Consider the following 25,262-nt stretch of genomic DNA (forward strand, 5'->3'; position numbering starts at 1 on the left):
CTCATTCAGGAGTGAAGCCCATGACTAACAGGCAAATGGCAGCGAGATACAAGGAAAGACGGTTTTACAAAGGAGAGCAATAAGAAAGGAAAATGTTACACTGTTTCCACCGTGTGTTTTATAAGGAAGATCAGGGTAACAATGAGTCACTATGGAAAGGATTTATTGGGCTATGGAGCTAAAAGTCTGTAAAGATTAAAATTCTGATGGGGTTTGGATGGGGAATTGTTTCTGAGTTTAGTTTTATCCAGCGCACTGTCCAAGTTATTAATCCCCTTGTGTTTTCTAAGCTGGGTAACTCGTTGTCAATATGCTCCCTGGGCCAATTTCAGGCATGCCGGCCCACAGACTGGTGTAATATTTCTTCAGGCGAATCACTGGGTGGTCTTGTCTTGTCTCGTGAAGAGTGAGAAGCAGATAGCAGGAGACTTTCAAGATTGCTGTTGCAGGCATCAGTCTTTGAGTGGAAAATAATCCACCTGGAAAGACACTGCCTTTGCAAAGAGGGGCGGTCAGCGCTCCGATTGGGAGATAAGTTACACACTGAAATGTTTGCAGCGAAGGTGCAATTTGTCAGTGAGAAGCAAGGCTGGCGATTCAGGCTCTCTGGTGTCTGTTAGCATCTGCCACTCGCATCCACTTGCAGCTTCTCGGGAACTGCTGAGCACTAGAAAGCAGCACACTTCACTGCCGTGCGAGAGCAGGTGATTGGCATCAGCCTTCAGTTAACCCTCGTGACAAACCCCAGAGACGTGTTGACTAGCTGCAGAAAGTGTCTAGTGTCCAGCTTTCCTCGGTGATGGCCGTATGATCTCTTGCAGCGTAGGACACAAAGGGAGCCAAACTGGGACAATCCCAAGTGAAAATAAGTAGGCAGAGGAAGCATGTTGTGATAGTCTCATCTCCAGAGCTGCTATCAACTGCTTTTTCCTCACATTGTAGATGCTGAGATGCTCTTGGAGGAAGAAGATATGGCTTGAAAGAGAAGCAAAGAGTTTAGTTTGGGCAGTTTATTCCTACAGACAGCATCTGCCTCCCATGAATGCTGTCAGAGAGGGCGAGATGCCCGTGGGCAGCAGGGAGGAGCATCGACCCAGCGTTTTGCATGTGGCTGTGCAGAAGCCAGCAGAGCTCCTTTGTGCTAATCCCATGGTGTCTCTGAACTGCTGAGGAGGCTGATTCAGGTCTTGCCCCTAAAGACAAGTGCTCCAGGTCAGATTCACTGTAGCTGGAAGTTTTTGCAAGTGTGTTCCCCCCTGCTGCTTTGTAAACCAGGAGAGAATATCGTGTTTCATGGAGAAGAGCATGATATTACCACTAGGCATTAGATTTAACAGAGAGGAATTTGGTGAATTTGTCACTCCTCTGCATAGTTCCTCTGTTTTTGCTTTTGTTATAGCAATTTACATAGGGTAAGGAGGTAGGATGGAACTAAAATCCTTTTTTTGTTGTTGAAAACCTTTTTTACAAGGAAAGGGTTTAAGATTTTCATAGCTCGAGCTTGATTTGGATAAAACAGCCCACTGTCTGAATTTATCCAAATTACCCGTACTTCTGTTAGGACGATGAGTCATGAGATTTATAACGCTTCTATTTCTTGTCCCAGCTGGAACTACTGCTAGAACATTTTTGTGTGCTGGTCTGGTGTTCTCAGCTCTGATCCCATCTGGAGTGAGTGAGTAAAATGCACCTGAGTGGGAAAGACTTAGCTGAACTTTTCAAAACACTGAACCACAGCATCAGAGATTGAGACCTAAGTGTTCATATGATCAGGTCTAGACTTGAAGAAAAATTTTTTATTTGCTCCAGTAAAGGCAGTCCTGGACTACCAGGATAAAGGCACCAGAGGAGACATATCAGCTGCCCTAGAACGCAAAGGCCAGAGAAAACTTCATTAAGTTCTGTATGAGAATGAGCGTGTACCTGAACACCTTTGTTACCTATCCTTGTTTTTGGTGTAGCTTGCACAAAAAATGCATGGATCTTCAGAAAAAAAATTGCTTTTTTAATTCTTGTTATGCATGTGCATTAGCCTCAATCTACTGCTATAAATTAGGCAGTCTGACAAACATGATATCACTAGCTATAACCCTTCAAAGACTACTTGTAAATTGGAATAGCATAGGTTATTCTACATGCCCACCTCCAATAATCCCAACCTCCGTTAGAACTCCCCTCACTGGGGAGAATTCTCCATTAGCTTGCTAGGGCCAAACACCATCTTTTCGTACTGCCTGGGTAGTACTAAATAACCAGAAGTAACGGAAGAAAATCTGGGCCTTTACTACAGAATGATATCCAAAACAATTTGAAAAATCATGTCAAAGAGAAAGGTTGAGGCCTGATTAATAAACATCTGGTAATGGATGTTGCATAGCTTTGAAAACAACTTGCTGCTTCCGCGTAACAGCATCACTTTGCCTTCATCTGGATAGGCAAGTGAAAATGATTTGAACTGAGCTTTGTTTAAGGGATACACTTCATAAAATGAAGGGGGGCAGGAAACTTCACTGCCAATCAGCAGATCTTCACAATGCCATAATCTGTTCCTATTTCTAGATGTTTTATGTAGTGATAATGATGAGGATTTGTTTGAGGTTTTGCTCAGGAGCTTGGCTGGGTCCTAATGGCCCTAAATTCCCATCATAGGATTTTAGGACATGGACTCCTGCTCTGCAAAAAGCAGCTGATATGACCTAGGCAAATCACTTTTGATCAGGTTTTCAGTAGTTCTTCAGCAAGTTCTTATAAGTGCTTAAGCAAGTTAAGTGCCCAAATCCTATTAATTTAGTTTTGAAAAGCTGGCCTTTAGTCTCTCTAGCACATATTTTCATAGGTATTTATGATCCCAACTACCTCTGAGGATTTCCCCCTCTGTGCCCTCAACAAAAGATGGATAATAGCATTACCCTATCTACCAGGGATATTGGGAGGATATGTACATTAAAGATTACACAGAAGTCATTTAGGCTGGTTGATCTCACAGGTGTATTTACGTGGCCTGATTCTCTTCCCATGAACTCATTTGAAATAAATGGAAATGCAGTGGTAATAAAACTGGTGTCACCAGAGAATGAATCTTATAATGCGATATGCTGTTCAGAGGCTGAACGGGTGCAGAACCTGAGCGCCCTTCTTATTCGGAGAGGGCTTGTTTCTGTTAGACAAGTGTTGAGGTACATATAGGATGGAAGCCCTTCTTCCTACTCTCCCGACATGACTGTGGGGACAAAATGAAGGCTGGCTTTTGTAGAAGCACTTCTACTTATAAAGTCACTGCCTAAACCAGTTAAAATATCAGAATTGACCTGGTATTCATCTTACCTACCCCTCTTTTTGAGACAAAATAAGCACAAACATTTTGGTTCTCAAAGATGGGAATTTACACTCCAGCAAATAGCTGAACATTAATGACATTCAGCCTGTATGGAAGCATATATTTTATAGGAAACCACATTGGTTATGCTTGAGAAATCTTTCTAGGACAGCCATTGCCCTGAGACTTATGCATCTGCATAAAGTCTACTACATTAGAAACTGAACAGAATGGCCTGTCTCTCCCACGGTCTTAAGTTAACACTTTTCCTTTTGTCTGGGGCACCCTTTTCTAAACTTGAAATCCAATTGGCCAACAATTAAAGCCAATTAGCACGTGAGGAAAATAAACCACAGACCCCACTTCTATGTATTTCACGGGCTGTTAGAAAGCCTAGTTAGCTCAAGGCATTAGCATAGTTCAGTATCGGTCGAGGCACACAGCAGAGACTAGTTGGCTTAAAGTATTAGACGACTGCGATAGCGTCCTGGCTGAGCGGCAGTGTTATTCTGGGCTCACAGCTGCCAAACATTCTTGACAGGAGATGAGGCAGATGTCCAAGGACAATCAAAGAGAGAAGAAAGTTTAAGCCAACGTTTGCCTATCTCATATTCTCTACTTGATCCTCTCCTCAAAGACAAGGCACAGCTGTTGCACTTCAAGGTCTATCTGGCTGAACCCAGCAACTCCTCCCTTTCTCCCTCCTGGCCTGCCTGAGCTTTCTGTGTGTTGGACTTTGGCAACCTACCAGACCTCATTAACTCCTAACAGGACAATTCATGACATTAAATGGGTCTTATTTAATCTTTTTGTATGTGTGTATCTGAGAACAATTCTGCCGCATACTAATTGCATGAAAATGTAGCGGATTACAGTTATGTGAGTATTGCCCACCAGTCTACAAGGGATCACCCTGGGCCACGAGAACAAGCACTGTAACATTAACAAGGTGATTTGTTATAGCTGCGATGGCAAAGGTGATACAAAAACAGCAGACAAAAGTGTTTCACAGACAAAGGCATCAAGAGGCTCGGTCATTTTGCTCTCACTGATGAATAAAAATACAAGAACCGTTGTGATAATGAACACAGTGAATGATGGCAGGTGTATGAGTAAGAACAGAAGTGTCATATGTATAGCTCCCAGCCCATCACAACAATTTATCCCGCTCAGAGCCTGCTCTCTGCAGCCCTCTTTTCTGGCTGATATTTTGATTTGGGGAGGGAGTGAGCTGTTGGCCAGATTTTGCGATGCTCAGGTCACTTCCCACCGCTTTTTTTGTTTTCTGAGTCCCACAGCAGCTCTATCTCACATGACGTGGGACACGCATCTACCATGTGGCCATATGAGATGGCGATGCCTCCAGTTCAATTCCATAATAGCCATGTGATAAAGGAAAGGACCAGTGTGAATAGCCTTCTAATGCCTCCTTAAGGGAATATATAGCATTTTAGGACCCCAAAATTGGATGTCACTGACCTACAGGAATAGGCTAGGACACAGAAAACTTGGGCTCTGCCACTAGTTTACTGTGTGGCCTTCAGCAAATCATTTACTTTCCTCACGGTTTATTCTGAGCCACTACATGGGAATAATAACATCTAGCTACATTTCAAAAGCACTGTGAGACTGTCAGAGGAAAGGAATTGGCTAACTTCAAAGTAGTACTATTATTAACTGCATACAGAGCTGTGAAAAAGATGTAGCTGGCCAGTTTAATTCAAGTAGCCAGCTGAGGTTCCTGGTCCAAAAATATGGAGAGTTTGTTTTAGATTTTCCAAATGTTATATTAAACAGTGCAAGTTTCTCAAAGAAAGATATCTTTACGTTTTAAGGTTTTGAAGTTTTTACACATGGAGGTTTTTTGCACAGGCAGAGTTGCAACCATGTGCAAATAGAGGCTAAGATTAGGGCATGTGCCATTTTGTTCCCCAAAATAAAACTGCAATGAGTTTGAATGAGCAATCCTACAATAACAAACATTTGTATGTCCATAATGGAGCAATTCTCCCTCTTCCTCAAATTTAGTAAAGAATCAAAATTCTGGACATCCAGCAGTTGTAGAAAACATGTGTTAGTTACCTATTATTCATTCTAGCTAGTATTATTACTGCCTTCTGCCCTTCACCCATTGATTTATTTCATTCGTCCTTTATAGTTTTTCAGCATCGTGAACCGTAGACGCAGGCACAGCCGCAGACACACTGAGGCCGCCACATGCTTGAAGCTTAGAAGTGCTGTTCTGATATGAGCAATATATCCTTTCCATGAGGTACAGGCACATGACTGAGATGGTTGAATTACTGTGGCTCCACCAGCTACCGACCATCGACCGAGCCGCAGCAACCGCGTGCATGTTCTTAAAGTACCACAACTTGTAAGTTAACACATTTGCTTAGACCATGAAAGTGGTTCCCACGCCTCATCTGGCAGGCAGTAACTGGTTAAATTGTGGTAAGTGGATCACTTTCAATTGTGTGACTAAATCCATAACATAATCTGGGATTTCAAAGGAGCCTTGGGCAATCAGCATCTCCCACTGCTTTACTGTGGGCTTTGCGTGTCTCCATCCCTTAGGGTCTCAGTTATAATTCCTAGAATAAAATAATGTCAAAAACTATTTTGACTGTCTCCTAAATGTAATAAAAATCTATCCCTGAAGAGTCATCAGTGCCTGGTCTCTGTGTGCCAAATTTAATTTTCTGTGTTGGGAGGAGGGGAATGAAAACAAACAACCCCTTAAACAATGACATTGGGATCTGGATATGCTGTGCCTCCCAAGCCACCCAAAGTCAAACACAAAAGGATGCAAAGCATTCCCAAATGCTTTCCCTTCACTTCACTTCTCACAGCAACTCTGACGGACTAAAGCCTTTGGCTGAGAACAAGCTCATGACCACAGCAGCGATTTATCTGTTATTTCTCACTCTGGCAGCCCTTCTCCATCTCCTTCCAACCCCTGTGCTTGCAGTGGTTTGGATATTTGGTGGCTAAATGTCTCTAAGAGAGCAGTGCAGTTTCTGCATCTCTCTTTAACACAGAGCTAATGGGCTATTTCAAGCTCATCAGGAGCTTAAGGGACAAATGGGAGGAAGCCTATGTGAAGAAGGGCCTTGTTTGTCAGGGTTTTTGGGGCTGGGCAGTGCTGTGGTTTGCTGTGTGCTGCTATGGCACGGCAGAGAGGATGTCAGACATTGGTGTGACCTCCCTGGGAAGCAGCTGGGGTTGTTGCATCCTCAGGGTCCCAGGAAAAATAAAAAATGCATCAGGAAACCTCATGAATTAAGGGCAACAAGAGCAGCACTGCAATAAAACCAATGCGTGTGCTACCCTGGCAAACAGGCTGGCAGAATTTGGGTGCAACATTTTTGCCTGACTTTCAGTTGGCTGAGGGAAGATCGGCTTCACAGCTACTGCCACTCTTTGCACAAGGCTAAGAGGAATTTGGCAGCTGAAGCCCCATCATCTCACATTCATTAAAAACCCCATTTATTCCATGTGATTTAGCGCTATGAGACACATTAGGAAGCAGCAGCTAACTAGTACTTGAAAAGTTGCTTAGGTCTATGCTGCTAAAGATATTTAGGCACCTAAGCTACTTCAGAAAGATTTTTCAAAAACGCCAGGATGATTCATTCCTATTAATTTCAATAAGAGGCAGTTAAATGGTGCATTTATTTGTCAGTGCCTAACTGCTTAAAAATTGGATGGTGCTGACTCTGAAGATTTAGGAGCCCTGACTCTTCACCAGTGCCAAAATCCCATGAAGCAACAATCATTTTCCCTGTTCAAAACTCCCTGTATTTTTGGGCCGTTTCCTGTATCTATCCAGGTCTACATTCTCTTACTTCTTCACTCTAAAGGTGGCTGTATTTCAGTGCTTGGGGAGGGATATGCTGTATACATGTGGCTAGACCACACTTAAGGCCTTTTAAATGTAAAAGAAAGGGTGAAGCTGAAGTCACCCTGTGGCTTCACGTCCACCATCCCAGGCATGAATCCCTATGAGTCCCTACAGTAAGGGTGGCTTGATGGGATGCTGATTTTGATGACATATGTTTGACGAAGTAAAAATTAAATACTGTCACTTTTTACACTCAGAAGGAGTTCCTGGGATTACCTGAATTATATTTCCTGGTGCTTTTTGGGCTGCACTTTCAAGTCATGAGCAAACATCTAGTGTGCAGGGATGGCTCTGGAAGGGGCAGAGTTCTACGTACACCACATGGTAAAGCAGAAAGGATGGGAAGAAATCTCAGCTGCTGGCTTGGCTGGGAAACATTGGTTAGGGGCTCTGATTCTCTCTCCAGAGAGTGTCCCAAGGGCTAAGAGCCAGCAGCTTGGGGTGGGGAGCCACTAGGCTATGTCGCTCTTGTCTTGTGAGGGCATGACATGAAGTCAATGCTTTCTGCGCCCGAGAGGAGGAAAACACGGTGGCAGTCAATGCAGGACGGCACGCATCCAGGTCCAACGGCCGCGGGGCTGTCTCAGGTGTCTCTTTTCTCAGCAGAGGGGAAGGCAGCCAGCGGTGGATCAGACCTGCATTTGGTTGCACAGAGTCAGTCAAGCAGAGCGAAACACAAGGAAAATCTTTCTTCAGGTCCCCAGCTGAGTTTGCCCTGACACTACCCCACCTTGTTTGAGGGAGGCATGAGTCTGGTTACTATGAGCACTTTTTGTTCATTAAACCTGAGCTGCAAGAACTAATTTGCCTTTTGAGCAAGCTTGTTGAATACAAAGCGGCATCTTATCCCGCTTGCATGGCCTGTCTGTGTGGGTGCTCGCACAGCACAGGCACGGGCAGCACTTCCAGCACTTTGGGCGTGGCAAAGGCATCTCCTTGGCTGGTGCGCAAAGTGAGATCCTGATTTTCCTGGCCTGGCACAAGAGCTTTTCTTTGAAACACAGCATCACTTTGCATTTGCATTGCTATCATCTCCCTCACCTGATTTTTTCTGGCACCGACGTGGGTCGCAACGAAGAACAGAGCGTTTTATTATGAAAGTCCTGCTGCTCCTTTCAAAGGGCAAGCCTTGGGATGACCCTTCCTGAGGAAGCGAAATGCCCTGCAGAGCCACCTCCATAAGGGCTTGCACCTATCATAGGGGTCAGAGCCCAGCAGCTAAAACCACTTTTGCTGGGGAGGCCGATCTCAGGCACACCCGTCCTTCTAAACCCAGATGGCAATAACTTTGAGACCAAAACCCCTCACTGCCCCATGGAGAAAGAGCAAAGGGAAGTTTACAAAAGGCCCATATGTGGCTGAGTCATTTTAAACAGCTCAGGTACAGACACACCTCTTCCTTATCCAGAAACCTCCTTGGGGAAAGAAAGACAGACATATGTTTGGCCTCTGCAGCAAGCTCTTATCTTGGCAGGAGAAAGCTATTGATGTTCATGTTTCACATTTCTGGCGCCCAAAACAGGTTCTGATGTTTAAAATGAGGCAGCGGTGGAACCTGTTTTAAATATGTAACAGTCTCGGAAAAAAGCAGTCTAATCACTTCATTATCCAACACAGCAGAAAACGGTTTGAAACCCAAACTTGGGAGAGGGGGGCTTAGAGGAACCATCCACAACAAGACATTGCCAGCATTAACCCTGGTATTTATTGCTCATTTTAACTATGGTGCACAGCAAGCATTTTCTCAGCCTCACATTGCAAGAATATATAATTCATATGCTTAATATTTAGCCTCAGCTCTCCTTGCATATGTTACAATGCTGGAGACTGTTTGTGTGTTTGCTATATATCAGTTGACACCTCTGTAAAATCTTTATATTGAATGCCTTTGGCAACTATATGCCAAATAATAGCATTACCATTTGTAATTTTCTTAGCTGCAGCTTTCCTGTAAGCTTTGCTCTATGCATTACAAGTAGGAAGGATTTAAAGAGCTTTATTGGTTCTCAAGTCTTCCTAATGACCTTTCCTTGCTTTTGTAAGTCAAAATAACTTCTTTTTTCTTTTCTCCTTGTGCATTTTCAAGTAAAACTGCAAGAGCTTCTAAGCAAATAAGTAAGAGAAGTAGATAATCACTGCCTTGGCCCCCACTTTAACTCTCCGTTCCTCCTCTCTTACTTCCCAACCAGAGTCCCCTGGTGTCACACTCAGATTTTGTTGACTCTTGTCTTGCAGATGCTTTTCTTCCCTCACTCGCGTCTTCAGATCTTCTCATTATATTAGCTATGCTGGAAAAAGAAATAGAAAAGACCCCGGTGAAAGATCGGGGCCTAGCTGTGCTAAGCACTGTACAAATAACACAAAGGCTGTCCTTGCTTCAGGACTCGCCATGTAGGATTTAGACAATATGCCACTGGGGAATAAATCAATAAATGGGAAGGAGAGGAGATATGTTTATACCTGTTGATTATGTGGAGTTTCAATAGCCACATTATTTGCTTCTTTTATAAATTCTGCTTGTTTTCACCTAAAACATCTCAACACTTCCCTGAATCACAGGCTTTTGTTTTGTCTGTCTTGTGCAGTGTCTTGTCCACGTTGGGCTGTGAACTTCTCAGAACCGGGACTGTATGCTATTCTTGTTTAGTTAGCACCAGGTACATTTACAGGGTTGTATATTTGCTTAATAAAAATAAATAACCAGCAGAAGTTCCAAGCTCAGAATTACTCCAGACACAGCATTTTCCTTATTGCTTTGTCTTGTGGAAAACAAAGTACATTTTATCCTATGTTTATCATGTAGCTTATGTGGTACTTTTCATTTTGATGTATGGCACACTTTCTAATGTGTCTCCCCTCATGTCTCTTTATTACTAAAGTGTTTCGGTGGAAAAGTATATTACAAACAAATAAATAACTTGCAACTACTGTCACTAGATTAGCAAGAGAGCCACAGGCACAGGCTAGTTGGGTCCATTCATTACAAAGCCTTACTCAGGACTTCCTCACTATCTTTTTCTTTTTATTTTAATGAATGGCCCTCACAGCTTCATCTTAGCAAATTTTGCTCTCCAGCTCTTGTTTTCATATATCCTTCCAAAGGGATATTCGAGCTGGTTCAATGCATCTCAGAAGCAAAAGCAAAATCCAGTTTAACTACCCCAAAAATGAAAGGTTGGATATAGGTGAGTGGAGAAGAAAGGAGAAAGAGCAGAGAGGCAGCAGATGGGAGCTGGGCTCCTGGCTTAAGTCTCTGGCTACTTTTTGGGGGAGGAATGGGAAAGATGACTACTGATACTGCAATGGGCCACTTTCCCCCCCCCCATGGTAACTTCCAGTCCAGACACCAACATGTCCCCTGGTCACATCAGCAATGAGCATGGCTTTCCAGGGCTCTGAAAGCAAAACAGCCATCAGTCATGGTGCAGGTTGGTACCCTAGCTGAGGCTCAGCCTGTACTGAGTTACTGCTACAGAAAACCAGATTCAGCCTCAGTTTTGAAACAAGCAAAGATAAGAAACAAGAGTTTGGAAATCAACGCAATTGTGGCATGTGGCATGTTGGCCATGAGGAGCTGGATAGAAAACTGTGACTGGTGTTACTTGAAGTCTGGTCAGGGCATGATGATGAGATGGCCATTGCTAGTCACTACGTAGGAAGGCCAGTGATACCAAGTTTAAACGCATGAAACTTACTTTGTCCAGTTAGGAAAAAGAGAAAGGCAAAATCATGGCTTAAACATAGCACCTGCAAACCTTCATTAGTACCACAAACCTGTTCTTGGTAACTTAATAAAGCAGCATGGGCAGGACAAGCAAACCCTGTATTCAATAAGGAAAGGGTCCCACCCCACCCCCTGCTCTCCTCCATCACCTTCCCTCTCTAAAGCCATGAATGTGCCTGAGGTTGTTTTGCACGGGCTGGGTTGTACATGCAAAACTCTGCGACAAGCCTATTAAAAGCGTGTTAAATTACAATACTCCTGTTTAGGCTACTTCACCAAGATGTGGACGCTAATTTATGGCAGCTGCTGGATGACAAACCTATAGATGAATTGAGGAAGCAAAGGAACTATGCAAAGGAAAATGGAGAGTGTGGCATGGTAATTCCTTTGGACAGGCCTGGAGCCTAGGAATATTTGTTTGTTTGTTTTTAAGCACTTTCTAGGAAAATAAAGCTATAAAAGAATTCTTTCAGCTATGTCCTTTCTGCTCCCTGCCCCAGCCTGATTGTGTGAAAAAGCAGTTTTGCCATAAACAGATTTTACTATATCAGAGTCAAATTTTACTACATCATTATAGGAGTGTTCCACTGGGTAATATGACTGGCCGCCCTATCAGAAGACCAGTGCTAATGCTGTAGTGAAAACATGCCATCACACTTCCCCAATAAAAACTTTTATTGTATCCCAGTGTACATTAAAAACAACAGTAACTGCATTAAAACATTGTAATTTACTTTTGTATTATGGAGCAAATGACAAACCTAGTGCTAATGAGGTCATATTTTCCATTACCCCAATGCAAACTCTTGGTTAATCCAGTCCTTAGAGATTTCCACTTGGAACTCGGGCACACTCGTGTGCGCACATGCATGCACAGACACACACACTGTGCATGTGCTGGTAAGGGATGCTTCCATTGTTATTTTGCCAAATGTGGTGACAGAATACGATTTTATTTTAAACTGCTGCTTTCGAAACAAACATTTATTTTTAATTGTTCTGACATTTGCATTTTGTTCACAAGGCATTCTTTAACCAAAAAAATATACAAGCATTCCCATCAGCAATGGTGTCTCTTACTTGTGAAGCCTCTTTCACACTGTGGTGAACAGAAATGCAGTTCTTCCGTACTGCAGAAGATGAGGCTGAGTGGATTCCTTAGGGATTGCTTATATTTCAAGTGCAATTATTTAAGAAGCTGTAAGCTTTCTATTTTATTTTGTCATGAGCTGAATGTTAGAAGAAAACTCATTTCTCAAGAGATATTGATGATTCTTTATTTCTAAACTTCCTGTGGTGTTTTCTTAATGATGCTATTAAATGATTAAGCTTTGCTTTTATAAATTAAATCACCAAAATGAAATCATTAAGGCGCTCTCAGTTTTATTAAGCATAGTTATTTGCCATCATGTGTAAATTCACTTAAGTAATCATCTACACTATCTGCTTTAAAATTGTGTTGGCAGCACCACGGGGAAGTCAGTTCAGCATGGTGGATGGAGATACCTGTCTCTCCTCATTTCAGAAGGCTCAAAATACACTAATGAGACCAAAGGATGTGTTTATATGAGAAAGGCAAACCAATGCCAAGGGCTTAGTGAATGACAGATCACACAGCCTTGCACCGCAGCCAGTCTCTGGTAGGCAGTTACTCTACCTCTGGGGCTTACTGCTATGCAAATAGTAACGCAGGGTTGCACACCGGTGCAGCCTCTTCCCTCCTAGGTAACACAGAATTGGGGGCTCCATCGGGTCACATTGGTTAGCAAATTACTTTGTCTTTGTTTTCCCTCCAGTCTCTTCCCTTCCTTTCTCTCTGTATCTCTTCTCTGCTCTCTGCTATTTGTTCTTGCCACAGTTTAGTCTCTGCTCTGCTGATGAATTAGTCTGTTGCTCAGGGAGAAAATTGATCTTCACTCTTGCAGGAGTTGCAAGACAAGTTATGCTTAGTCCAGGCTGTAGGATTTTGCTAGCCCATGCTAGGATAAGAAATAGATGGTACTAAGTATATAGACTTGAACTGCAGCTGCAGAAACTAAACCAGAGACTCTCATTGATATTTACATTTAAAACCATTCCCTTTAGCTCTTAAAAAGACTATACATTTTTAATGATGTTTTATCAGGGAGGTCTTCTTTCTAGAAAGATTAAGGGGAGAAAGGATGGATGTCTAGTGACTTGGGAACTAGTTTCAAAGTAGAGGAAAAACTGTGTATTTCTGTTATCTTGGACTGCAACCTGTGGATATTGTAAGGATAGAAGTGGTGAGGCAGCCTCATGTGATAATGCAAGAATCTTAAGTATTTTTTCACATATGTGTCTAAGACAGGTAGAAATTATCCGTAGCAAAGCAACTGAGGAAGGTGTAGTTTACTCTGCTGGAATGGGATAACTTAATTGTCTTCTCTTAGAGCTGTGAAGGGCCGAATTCCTGCCCTGGTTTCACATTGAGCAGGTTTTGCTGATGGCTGTCCCTTCTCTGGTCACTGGAGACGATGGAGATAACAGGGAGACTCAGTAATTGAGTTTGGCATGTGGTCAGAAGTATATAGTCACAGGGAGAATGTGCCTCTAGAGCAATAAAACCTCTCTCAACCACGGGCAAAGTTTGTGGTTTTTTTTTTTTTTTAACTTACTGAAATTGTGAAATATAAAAATAAGGAATAATCAACAGTAGCTGTTTCTCCCTCATGCTGCAAGCAGTGCTTACTGCTGTTCAGTTTCAAACTTCAGCTAATAAATATTCCCTAACTCCACTCCGTATGTTGTCACTTTACCAGCTTGCTGGCAAATAACTGAGTGAGTAAATATTTCCTATTATCTATTAAAAATATTTTCAGAAAACTACAAGTAACCATGATTCTCTGAAAACATCCCTGAGCTGATTATGTCCATTTGCCTAAATTTTCAATGGCAGAAGGTAGTAAAAATAAAGTTGAAGGAATTTCAGAATAAAAAAAATCATTCTGAACAAAGAATCAGTGTTTCAAACCTATTGAGTGCAACTTTTTGTATCCTCAGATTAATTTTTATGTGGCTCTTCTCTCAGTCAATAGTTTGACAAACATGAGAGATGTTTCCAGAATAATTTGGCATTGAGAAACCTGATTATTTTTTGCTACTGCTGAATCATTTTGTTATTCCTAATGAAGAAATTTTGGGTGTAATGTGCCTCATCAGTTTAAGATTCTTTACCTGAGTTTTGCCTGTTTTCCTTCTGAAAGGTGCTTGTTTGCTCAGATTTCTCAGGAAGCTAAACATCCAGAAGTAAAGAAATAGTTCTCAGTTGATGGTAATGTTAATAAAAACCAATTTGCATTATATATATATTTATGTATGTATATATATTTATTTGGTACTTATATGCTGTTAACACATATCTGCTATAACTTTAAAAAACTCTGAAATATATGAAGTGCTTTTAAATTTGATGTGGAAGCATATTAAAACAAATGAAAGTCAGTAGTAAATCTGAGGCAATATTATTGAAAACCTGATGCAGATATCTGTGTTGTTTGCAGAGAGGCCTTTTTGTCAGACTTAGAATAGTTTTGGCTGAATTTTCAATGAAAGAGTTTAAACTGTAGGAACAATAAATTATTTGACTTGACAGAAAACATTGTTATATAGACAAATAACTAGCATGCCAGTAAATAAATGGAGCACATTTTCCAAACATCAATAGACGCCTGGGCAAAAGCCATTTTAACAGGAACAGATTTTTTTTGTGTGTGCAGTGGCTCCTGTATAGTTTTTGGAAAATGTACCCATATGTCTACTCACAAATAATGTTCACCTGTAAGGAAATGCATACCAGGTTTATGGATGCTATTGAGTATTCCCAGTCCTACCACTATGAATAATGATGCTTACATGCCCTCAAACAAGAAAAATGCTCATCTGAATGCACTGAAGTAGCCTGACATACAGATTGTTGACATTATTTTTTTTAAAGAAGTATTCACAGGTGGAGTTGACAGTGGAAGGAAGGAAGAATTTTGGGAACTTAGCAGAAAATCAGTTGTCGATGTTAGCTAATCCTGGGAGTTTGCTCCAAAGTATTTGGGGGAGAGCAGCGAGGCTGAAGATTTGGATTCCCCAGGGCGGGCAATTGCTCACTGCTTGTGAGCCAGGTCGAAGACAGGCTGCAGGGCCTTAGGCAAATAACTTTGCTGCCTGTTGCCTCTTTTTCCCCATTTGTAATAGCTGACTAGGTATAATTATGTATCTGTTGCTTTATAAGATAAATTAGTTCATATTTGCAAAGCAGGTGGAAGAAAAAAAAAAGCAAGTTACCGCTGGTCTTTTCATTCCTCTTTTTACTAACCGCTCCTTGAAATTGTTTTCCTTTGCTAGGAGAAGAATAAGAAATGCAAGCTGCTGTTTCTTCCTGACATACAATGTTCTTCTCAGCATTAAAACCCCATTGACCTTTTTAGCAAGGTTGACTGGGGTAAGCCAGAGTGGTACAAGAGAGACAGTGGGACAGTTCTGCACCAGCTACCACAGGTAGCAATTTGGCTTGCTGTGCCTGCATCCAAATTTTGTCTGTGGATTCGAGCCCTGAATCGCATGTTGCTAGGCGGATACTATTTTCAAACGTTTAAGGAAAGCTTTTGAGTGTAATGTGCACTTCTCTCCTTCAACATTTAAAGACTGCAGCAGTGGGAGAGGCATCCAGCATATCTGTAAAAGCCTGAAAGCTGATGAAATCTCAGTTAGATCTGTTATCTCCCAATGCTTTAAAGGTCTTCAGCTGGGAGATTAAAGAACAAGGTTACTGTGACAATTTGTTTACACACAGGGAGAGATTAAGATCTCGTTGAAAAGGAATAAAAATAACATCATCTTGAGCTGTCACAGCATGAGACCCATTGTAATCAACACTGGTCTGATTTCAGGGATAATTTAAGACCAATTTATTATCTTAATTAAAAAAAAGAAGAAGGGAGAATTCAGTGTTTCAGATGCCAGTTGGACTGCTAAAACACGATGCCTCTGGAGGATCTACATTTTACACAGTTAGAAACTTTAAAGGTGTTCTGAAAAGGAAGCCAAAACCAGATGATACAAACATTTGAGTCTATCTTAATAAGCATTGGATTAATTATACAGTTAACCACAGAAAAACAACCCCAAAATTCTCAAGCACACTAAAAAATTAACACAGAAAGCATCGCTTCTCAAAGTGTTTTGACCCTATATGGCAAGCAGGTGAAAATGAAATAAATACATATGCAGAACTCCCTTTGATTATGTTTCATGCATATATTTTAGCTGTTTAGTTACAATAAGATCATGCTGAATATTCCTCATAACTACCGTTCTTGAAATTTAAAATCCTCAAGTTGCTGGTATCCAAATAAATGCACAAGCAATTCAGAGTTCAGAGAAGGACTTGCTATGTTTCACAGGCATTTGATATCAACCACTACTCAAAAAAGAGGCTATTCCTACTTTCTAATTCATGTAAAATAGAGAAATCCATACCTCTTCAAATAAAATGGAGGGGAAAAAAGAAAACTAAATGGATTTGCCTGGCCTGTTTTTGTGGTGCTTTTGCACTTGTTTTTAGCAAACATTCAAATGGTTATTTCTATCTTGCATGCTCGCAAAATGCAATTTTAAATTTGTTTCTCATGATCATTCACCCTTGGAAGCTGATGACACAAGTTGCTATATGCTCATCCAGCTGGTGGAAGAAGATCAGGTGACTCATACGAGAGAGCTCTTGGCACAAATAACAAATTTTAAAAGCAACTAGGGAAAAAAAGGAAACTTAGCACAAGTATATCTTTTAAACAGAATTTGAATCAAGTCTGGCAAACTGGAAGAATGTTTTCAGACATCTCCCTCAGAGAAAAAGGTGGAACGGGGCAGATGAATTATTCACTGCAATTTCCCCAGCTCTCATGTCTCCTCAGGTCTAACCCACTGGACCACCCTTGGAGATTTTGTGTTCAACTTTGAACCTTTCCAAGCCTCTGAAACAGACTCAGACATGGTTTAAATAGAAAGATGAATCCATGAGCACCACAGCCAGAAAAAGGGGTTAGTCTGTGAATTCTCACCTAGGCACAAAATGAGAAAGACCCAAGGTGGTTTTGCATGGGAATCTGCTGGATCCCAGTGCTCCAAGGCAGGCAGACTGTCCTGTCTTCTTCCAAATAGAAAGACTTTATAGCATCTTCAAACAAACTACCCCAGTGTTTCACTGCCTATAGCTTTAAGTGGTTTTACCTAAGGAATGATTCAGATAGCTAAAGAGAGGTCTCTACTGTCCTTTTAGATCTCTTATTGTATCTTGCCAAGCCTACAGCGTCATCACAAGGGTACAAGTCTCCCAGCCTGCCTTGGGTATCCTTGGGTCCCTAAATTGACACTAAATATTTATATATAGGCACCTGAGTTTTTCCCCTAACCTGAATCCTTCTTGCTGAAAAGTAAACTGTCTGATTTCTGGCCTAGCCAGTATGGCTCTGGCGGGTAGATTGTTCCCTTCTTTCATCTTTTACATTTCTGAAGACCCTCAGTTAAAACAATTGTGTTCATTCAGTCTCTTTTTTCACAGGCCAAACTCCCTGGAGCTCTGATCTTTCTGTTCTCCCTCTAAACCTGGCCCCAGCCAGCGCTGCATGGGCTGGAGGTCATTCAGGAGTCTGGCAGGCAATACTCCTGTTTATACATGCTAATATCATATTTGCTTTTTCCACAACATCATGACAGTATTCCCTCCTCTTTAACTCGAGATCTGCTCATCTCTTCATATCCTTTAATGAAGTATGACCATCTTGCTAGGCTCACCCTGTATTCACGTACCTTATTCCTGCTCAGTCTTGGACTCCAAAATTGCCCTTAGGGACTGGTCCCCTTTTTTTTCCAGACCATTTTTCCAATTTATCAAGATCTATTTGAATTGCTCTCCTTCCTTTCAGTGAGCAGGCTGCCCACACACATTTAATACACATATTTATTTCACCGGCTTTAACGAACACATTGAACAGAACCGGTCTGAGGACAGAGCCCGAGGGAGCCTGCTCAGTATCGCTTTCCATTTTGACCCCTGCTAATTTACCTCTGCAGTCCCCATGGTTCAGATATGCTTTTCTACATGGTCCTTTTATTCACTTGCCCTACTCAGAGAGTCATTTTCCTGGAGATTTGGGGTGCGGTGTAAAGGCACAGATTTCAAAGCATATGTCATTTTACCCCAGCAGAGGATCTGACTGTTTATTTCCCCTCTCCCATTGAATTCCTTTGTCCTGTTGCCCTGTGTATAAAGGCAATATGAATAACCCTGAGCCATGTGGAGGGGGAGGTTACTGTGACTCACACTACCATGCTTTTTTGTTCCTCCTTTGGTGCTGTATTGCCTAGTGCACGTCCTCACTCCTGGCTTTCACCACAAAAGGCAGCAACAATCAACCAAACCTCCGAATGAGTAATCTGCTCACAAAGAGCCCTTTGAGTGCACAAAGTAGTTGCAGGGAGGAAACGTCCCACTGGGGAACCAGGTGGACAGCAAACATTTGCTTTCCATTACAAATGAGTTCAAGGGAAATGGAGTCACCCCAGCATGGGATGCCAAATCCGTATCCAAAGCTACTTCCCACCATCCAAGCCAAACATACTTCCCTTTCTCTCCCTCCCCATCTCCCCTCCTTGTTTACAAACACGTTTACAAGTACTTGATAGGTGACCTTATTTACTTAGTAACCTGTGGATTCATTTATCTTGAAATTAGCAGGTAATGAACTGGAAACCCTCAACAACCCTCCCACTAATTAACATGATAATAAGATTGTTTTGCTACAGAGGTACAATTAGCATGTATGAGCTAGAGGGGGAGAAAGATCAATAAAATGTCTGAAGGGTACTAGGAACCAGCTTCAAGAAAAGAACAAAAGAAAAGAGCTTTATGGGGTTACAACAACAGCAGCAGCAACTTACAGGCCTAGTGCTTTAAAGATATCCAGAGTAGTGGTCCTCTTTCCATTAGATTACCTGCAAGTAGGCTGGGAGGAGCTACCTGTGTCATATACTACTTCTTGCTATCCAGAGTAGATTAGGGATGTATGAAGAGTATTGTAGACAATATGTTCAAAAATGTGGAGGAAAAAAAAGTTTTGGGAAAAAACCAGAACTTATATATGGTATCTGTCCATAAAAACAATGCAGGTGTTAGATGGTGAAAGGGGATGATGTAGAGTCATTTACTGCCCGTAACTATGCCAGGACTTCAGCATATATGTTGAGAAATCCCTCTTTGCTGTTCAATTGACTTTGAGGCGATTACTTGGGTAACTAATGCTTAAATGTAAATCTTTGCAGGATCATGCTTTTACATAGGAAACTGAATGGGAAATAGCAAGAAAAAATTGCTCAACAGTTTTAATAGCCACTCTTTGCTAAGTCAGATCAGTTTGGCAGAAGGGAGTTAGGGAGAACTCCCATGCGAGGGTAATGTGCAGATGGAGAGAGCTACCTTTGCCAACCAGCTATGTCTGTCTCCTCAAAATCCCTGGTTAGGTGGAAGGAAGCTGTGCCAAAGCAAGGGTATTCCTCCCCAGAGCAAGGACTATGAAGGAAATGGGAGGATTTTTCTTTTCTACATTCATAGTTGCTTGTCTACTAATGTATTTCCATCTACATGGACTGGATCTAACACATCCATGGCTGTGCTGGAAGAGGAGGAGAGATACACAGCTGAGATCCATGGTATGGCTAGACACAAACATGGCATAGGAATTAGTGGGCTAATGGGGAAGAAAGGGTATGGGGTACAACCTTGTTAGTCCCTCTATATCCTTCTGTGAGTAAATCCATACCTAATTATTGAAAATAAAGTATAAAGTAGTACTCCAGCACTTGGTGCACTGTCTGATGTCAAGTTGAAGAGCCAGCAAACTGCACCAGTGCCCTTTTATGCAGATATTGCTGGATAAATGAAGAACTCTGGCTTTCAGCTTGAAGGAGGAGCTTGGTTTAAACCTCTGCGGGTCTCAGTGAAGCTCAGTAGGATTCTTTATTTTTTTATAAGTTCCCATAAGTATTGGCTCCTCTACACAAAGCCATATTTTGCCCTACATGACTTGGGAAATGAGATCATTCACAGTTGCTTGACGTAAATGGTGGGTGCTGAAGGCTCAAATCTGGCCCCAAGCTCTTTACTTAATCCCACATCTGTCCTCCCCATCTGTACTGACGCCTTCTGTCACCTCTGAAACTTTACATTGAGCAGCACATTTCAGCACAGACACTGCTGAGGAATTTGGGTAGTTGTACATCTGGAGTATAGTCTTCAGGTAGCACTGATGACGCCTGTGAATATTTTACCATGCATCTGATTTTGGAATGAATGTTATTCATCAGTTGTTTGAGTTCACAGAATATTGTCTCCTGGCATTCTTTAGAGTGCGAAAGAGGAAGGAAAACTATTAATTACTTTTGATTGACATTTTCCATTTGTGTGTGTGTGTGTAGGGGGGGTTGTTGTGCATTTTTTTAATAGAACCTCAGGTTTGAATTGGGTAAACTGACACCTTGCAATCTGATCTGACAGCCCTGCTTTGTGTGGGAGTTTGTACGACTCCAAAATTTCAGCTGTGAGACTTTCTGCGTGAGCAGTCATTTTATTAGAAGATTTGACACCTCTCCTAGCAGGGATCAGTGCCCGCTGTGTGAACGGAAACACCAAAAAGAGCATTGTGTGATGCAGAGTGGGAAGGGAATAAAAGAAGTTCTGTACCGAATAGCTGAAATTAGCTCAGATAAAGACCTCTGAAGACCTTACCTCACAATAATAATAGTGGGACACTGGTGGCCATCCCACTGTAATTATTGTCATGGATTTACATTACCGTTTAAAAATTACAGATGCCCACACAGTTTTGTTGCATTTTGTTTCTCCCTCTGAATCTGCCTGTTTTCTGTTATTTTGGGTTTATCTGTATATGATTTGCTCTTGAAAGAGGGTGGCAGCATCTTTGGTCTGTTCCAACTTTGTGGCTCAAAATTTGCAACTGATTTCTTGGCACTGGGCTGTGAAACTACTGTCTGTACCTGTATGGGGTACACCAGGTACCTCAAGTGGTCCAGAGCTCATTGGTGCTATGGATCGTGCCCACCTCTGCAGCCATTGTTGGGACTGAGGAAAGGGGAGAAATGAAAAGCGGCTGTTTAGTACATGATTTTGTATTTCTGAAACAGAGAAACCTTGGCAGGACTTGCTAGAAGTGTCCTGCCTCCATGTGGGGTGCAGCTGGGTAAAGGTAGTTGGCCAAGTGAAAAATACAAGCAGAGACCGATTGCAATAAGCAATGTGAATCGCAGGGATCTGACTCAGGAGGAGAAGTGCGCAGGGGCTGCACCTCAGAGGACCAATCCAGTCCTGAGCATAATGCACAGACAGACCCTGCAAACCATGTTTTCTGTTTTTACTTTGTCCCTGTTAGCTAAAAGGGTGTTTTTGTGTTTGCCTGAATGTGATCTTGGGTGGGAAAGTAATGAGAATCAGTTACATCTGAAATTTCTTGTCTTTCCATCACATCCCTGCCATACCCTTCCCATTAACTGGGGGTTTCTTGAACAAATTTTGGACTAGGGAGATGGAAAACAAAACCTGATCAAATGTAGAAACTAGGCTGAGGGTTTTGTGGGGAGAAAGCAGGCTGATTTTTTTTTTCTGCTCCTCCTCACCTGCCCTCAGCTAGGTTGATAAATACCTGCGAAGTATTTGCTAGAAAAGTTCCTAGGAGTTCATTGTAATGAGCAATCCTTCTGGCCTAGATTTGTATCTTTCTTGAGAATAGGTGTAATTTTAGATCTGCTTTGCAAGCTCTTTTTTTTTCTTTTCCCCCTTTTCTTTCCAATAGTCCTCAGTACAATAGGAATCTTGTCCCATGGTGTGAAGCCCCTGCAGAGTTATAAAATTGTGTCACCTTCCTTGCCTCCCTTATAAGTTACTCTAAGAGACACTATTAAAAAGAAAAACCACAGGATCTCCTGGGATCAAAACAATGTCCTGTTGTTATCTTAACACCACTCCGTTTGGCTTTTTTTGGCTTTTACCTTTCATTTCCTACAGATCTTTGCAAGCAGACCTTGCCTTGCATTGTGCTTCATTCCATGCATGCGTTTTCTCAAAGAAGATGCTTTTATTTCTGAAGGATATGCTGGGTGGCCAGAGGTTTCAGATTTCTTCAGCAGGGATTCATCTCTTCCAGGAAGGGGGAGGTTGGAGTGAACAGGCCAGCTAAGAAACTTTCATCTCTGCGCAAGAAAGGAGGAGAGACTTAGATGCTCATCACTTCCTCAGATGAAGATTTAAGCTCAAGTATTAACTAATAAACTCCCTATCCCGAGGGAGTTGACACAGGGTGTGTGGGGGAGGGAATGGATTGAACACATGCAAGTTTCCCACTTTGAGCAGGAGTTTTGGTGGCCTGGAAAATGTAATGTATTTTTCCTTGCAGATGCTCTGGAGTGTGACTCACAAGCCTTTGCAGCTCAGATGGTTTTGCAGAATGAGCTACCAGCAACCCCTTTTGTCCTTCGTGTGATATTATTGAATAAGCTCAAGGTAACTCATACCTTAGAGCAACCTACCATTGTAAGTAAGTTGCTGCAGTTGGTATTTTCACAGTTGTTTCCCATCTGTTAACAGCAAGAGAAGTTACCTGTGCAAGAACAGGCTTATAACTGTGTAAACGCCCAGGTCCAGAATACATCTACATGTTATACACCCTTAAGTCTGTTTGAATGCGTGATGTGTCCAGTTGCATTTTCTATGTTACACATTTCTGCAATGTGATTTTATTTGTAACTCGAAGATCCTGCTATTATATATTATTATAACTTGAGGATGAAACTCTTCATAATGCTACCTTGCACTTATTGTTTTTGACCCAAAAGCCCACAAAGTGCCTGACAAATGTTAAATGGCTTTACCAGAGACCCTGGAGGTCATTAATTACAGTTATATCCACTTTACACATATGCTAAGTGAGGGTTTCAGTAGTTTGTACTAAAGCATGTGGTGACTTGGTACAGTGCGTGGAGTGAAGTAGAGATAAGCGCCAAAGTTTTCTGCCAATCTACAAAATCTCCCTACAAACAGTCTAATGTCAGTCTTTCAGCTCATGCACTTGGGGACTGGGCATGGAGCAAAGCACCAGTTTTCCTGGGAGGGACCTGCGACTACATAGCCAACAATTTTTCAGCATCCTAGAACTGTACTATCCAGTGGCACAGAGTAGCCCAGAATTGAAAGAGGGCATTGGCCCTTGATCTCACCCTACAGTACATGTCCATCACTGCTCTTTTTGAGAGGTATGCACGGAGCTGTGGCCAGGAGCAGCCGCAAAACTTATGTGCAAAAGTGTCTTTGAAATGAGAATGATGAAGGATGCCCAACCTTATTTGTAGTTTGGGTGCTGGGTCATGGTTTTTAGCCCTTCTGGAAGGAGAAGAGGTGTAGAACCGCAGCATCCCCTATTTTGTCTGGCAATGCTTCCAGCCGCCCTGGGAACCGATGCTAGCTCTCCTTACGGACTGGGGGATTGTTGCGCTGGAGAAGAAGCATTGCACTTCTCGAAGGTCTCTGTAGCAATGACAAAAGTGTCTTACAGACTGTACAAGGCTAACTCATCTTGATGAAGATATCATTATAGTGAAAGCACATAGGTGAGGTGCTCTGCCAAACCTGTTCTGTCCAGGAAGTTACGTGGCCCTGTTCGCCTCCACACATAAACACTGTTTTTGTCATTACTAGCCTTTTACAGCAAAGGCTGTTTACTCACAGTTCTACAGAAAATGAAGTGGCTGAGGAGGAACCTGAGCCAGAACTGCTGCATTCCCATCTAGGACTTTATCCATTAAATAAGTCCCTCATAATCCGAACTTTTTTTAACAATTAAAGTATTAATAAATTAATTATGTACTTAATTAATTAGTATGAAAAGGTAACAATCTGAAGAAGCAGTATGTTGCAGGCAGACTCATCTCCTCTCGTTAAAGACAGCTTTAGCCTCTTAATTTCCGGTGGCCACTTCCAGCACTGGAAGATGTTGCAGTTGATGTGCAGTTCCGGGCTCTTGGCTGGTAGACCACTGCGTCAGACCAGCCTTCCTAGCAGTCAAGGCAGAGAGGTGAGCACAGGCTGGCCCCTTGTTTCTACACAAAGACTTATTGTGATAGGCATATCTACCATCGTCCCTTTTACCTTTGTGTGACATTTCTGAATGTTTTGAGGTTGCTTTTTTTTTTTGTTTATTTTAATTAAACATGACTAAACAATGATTCTCTGGGTGGGAATCATTCTTTCTAATAACCGCAGTGTGCATACTAACTATACTAAAAATAAATCTTGTCTCTGACTAGTTAAAAATTGCAGTGATTTGTTGATGCTTTTTACCTGTCACTAGTAAGATATAAATATAAATAAGTAGAATTACATTTAAAATATCCATCACTTCACATATGGAGAGTGGCAATGAGTGGGCTGTAATAATAAAATATACTTTATAAGTGTCATAATCATTCAGACACCAGGAACTCATAAGCCACAGATCTGACATTCAGATGATGAATTGTGATTTTGTTTTAAAAGCCAGACATGTCAACTCCATGTGCATAGTGGGAATTGTAGTTCAAGTGACCTCTGCTAAAACACTGACCTTAACAATGACTTTGTTTTACATTTCCCAGAAACTTTTTAAGTAGGTGTGATACTTTCCAAATGCAGTTGTTGCACTAATAGTAATATAAAGTAATTTAAAATATTTTTGACACCTTAGTTGTGGTCATATATTGTATGACACAGAAAATGAGATTCAGTGAATGGCTTAAAATTAATTCTATTTTGCGGTCTCGGTAACATCATAAACCCCTTGAGATTCACCTGTGTGATATATGATATCACTGGATAAGATGGTATTCTTCTAAAACTCTACAGCTCATTCATTCTTGCATGCAATAAATAAATACATTAAATATACATACGGAGGAGTGTTTGTATTGGTACGCATGAAAGAGGATTAGATAACACTCAAGGGAGACTCCATGGACTGTAGGGATCTTAAATCTGATGGAGGAAGGTTGATTCAGTGGACTTCAGAGACCTGGATTCTGCTCCCCTCTCTGCTTCAAGTTCCTCCTGTGTGACCTTGGACACGCCATTTAAACCCAAATCTTAAAAGTATTTAGGCTCCTGATTCCTGTCGAGATGTCTGATTCATGCTGATTTCGGTGGGAATTTAAGATCTGAAAAGAAACTGAGCACTAAAATCCCTTGAAAGATCAGGGCTATGTTTCTCTGG

This window comes from Pygoscelis adeliae, unplaced genomic scaffold (genome assembly GCF_000699105.1).
Source record: "Pygoscelis adeliae isolate BGI_AS28 unplaced genomic scaffold, ASM69910v1 Scaffold21, whole genome shotgun sequence".
Taxonomy (NCBI): domain Eukaryota; kingdom Metazoa; phylum Chordata; class Aves; order Sphenisciformes; family Spheniscidae; genus Pygoscelis; species Pygoscelis adeliae.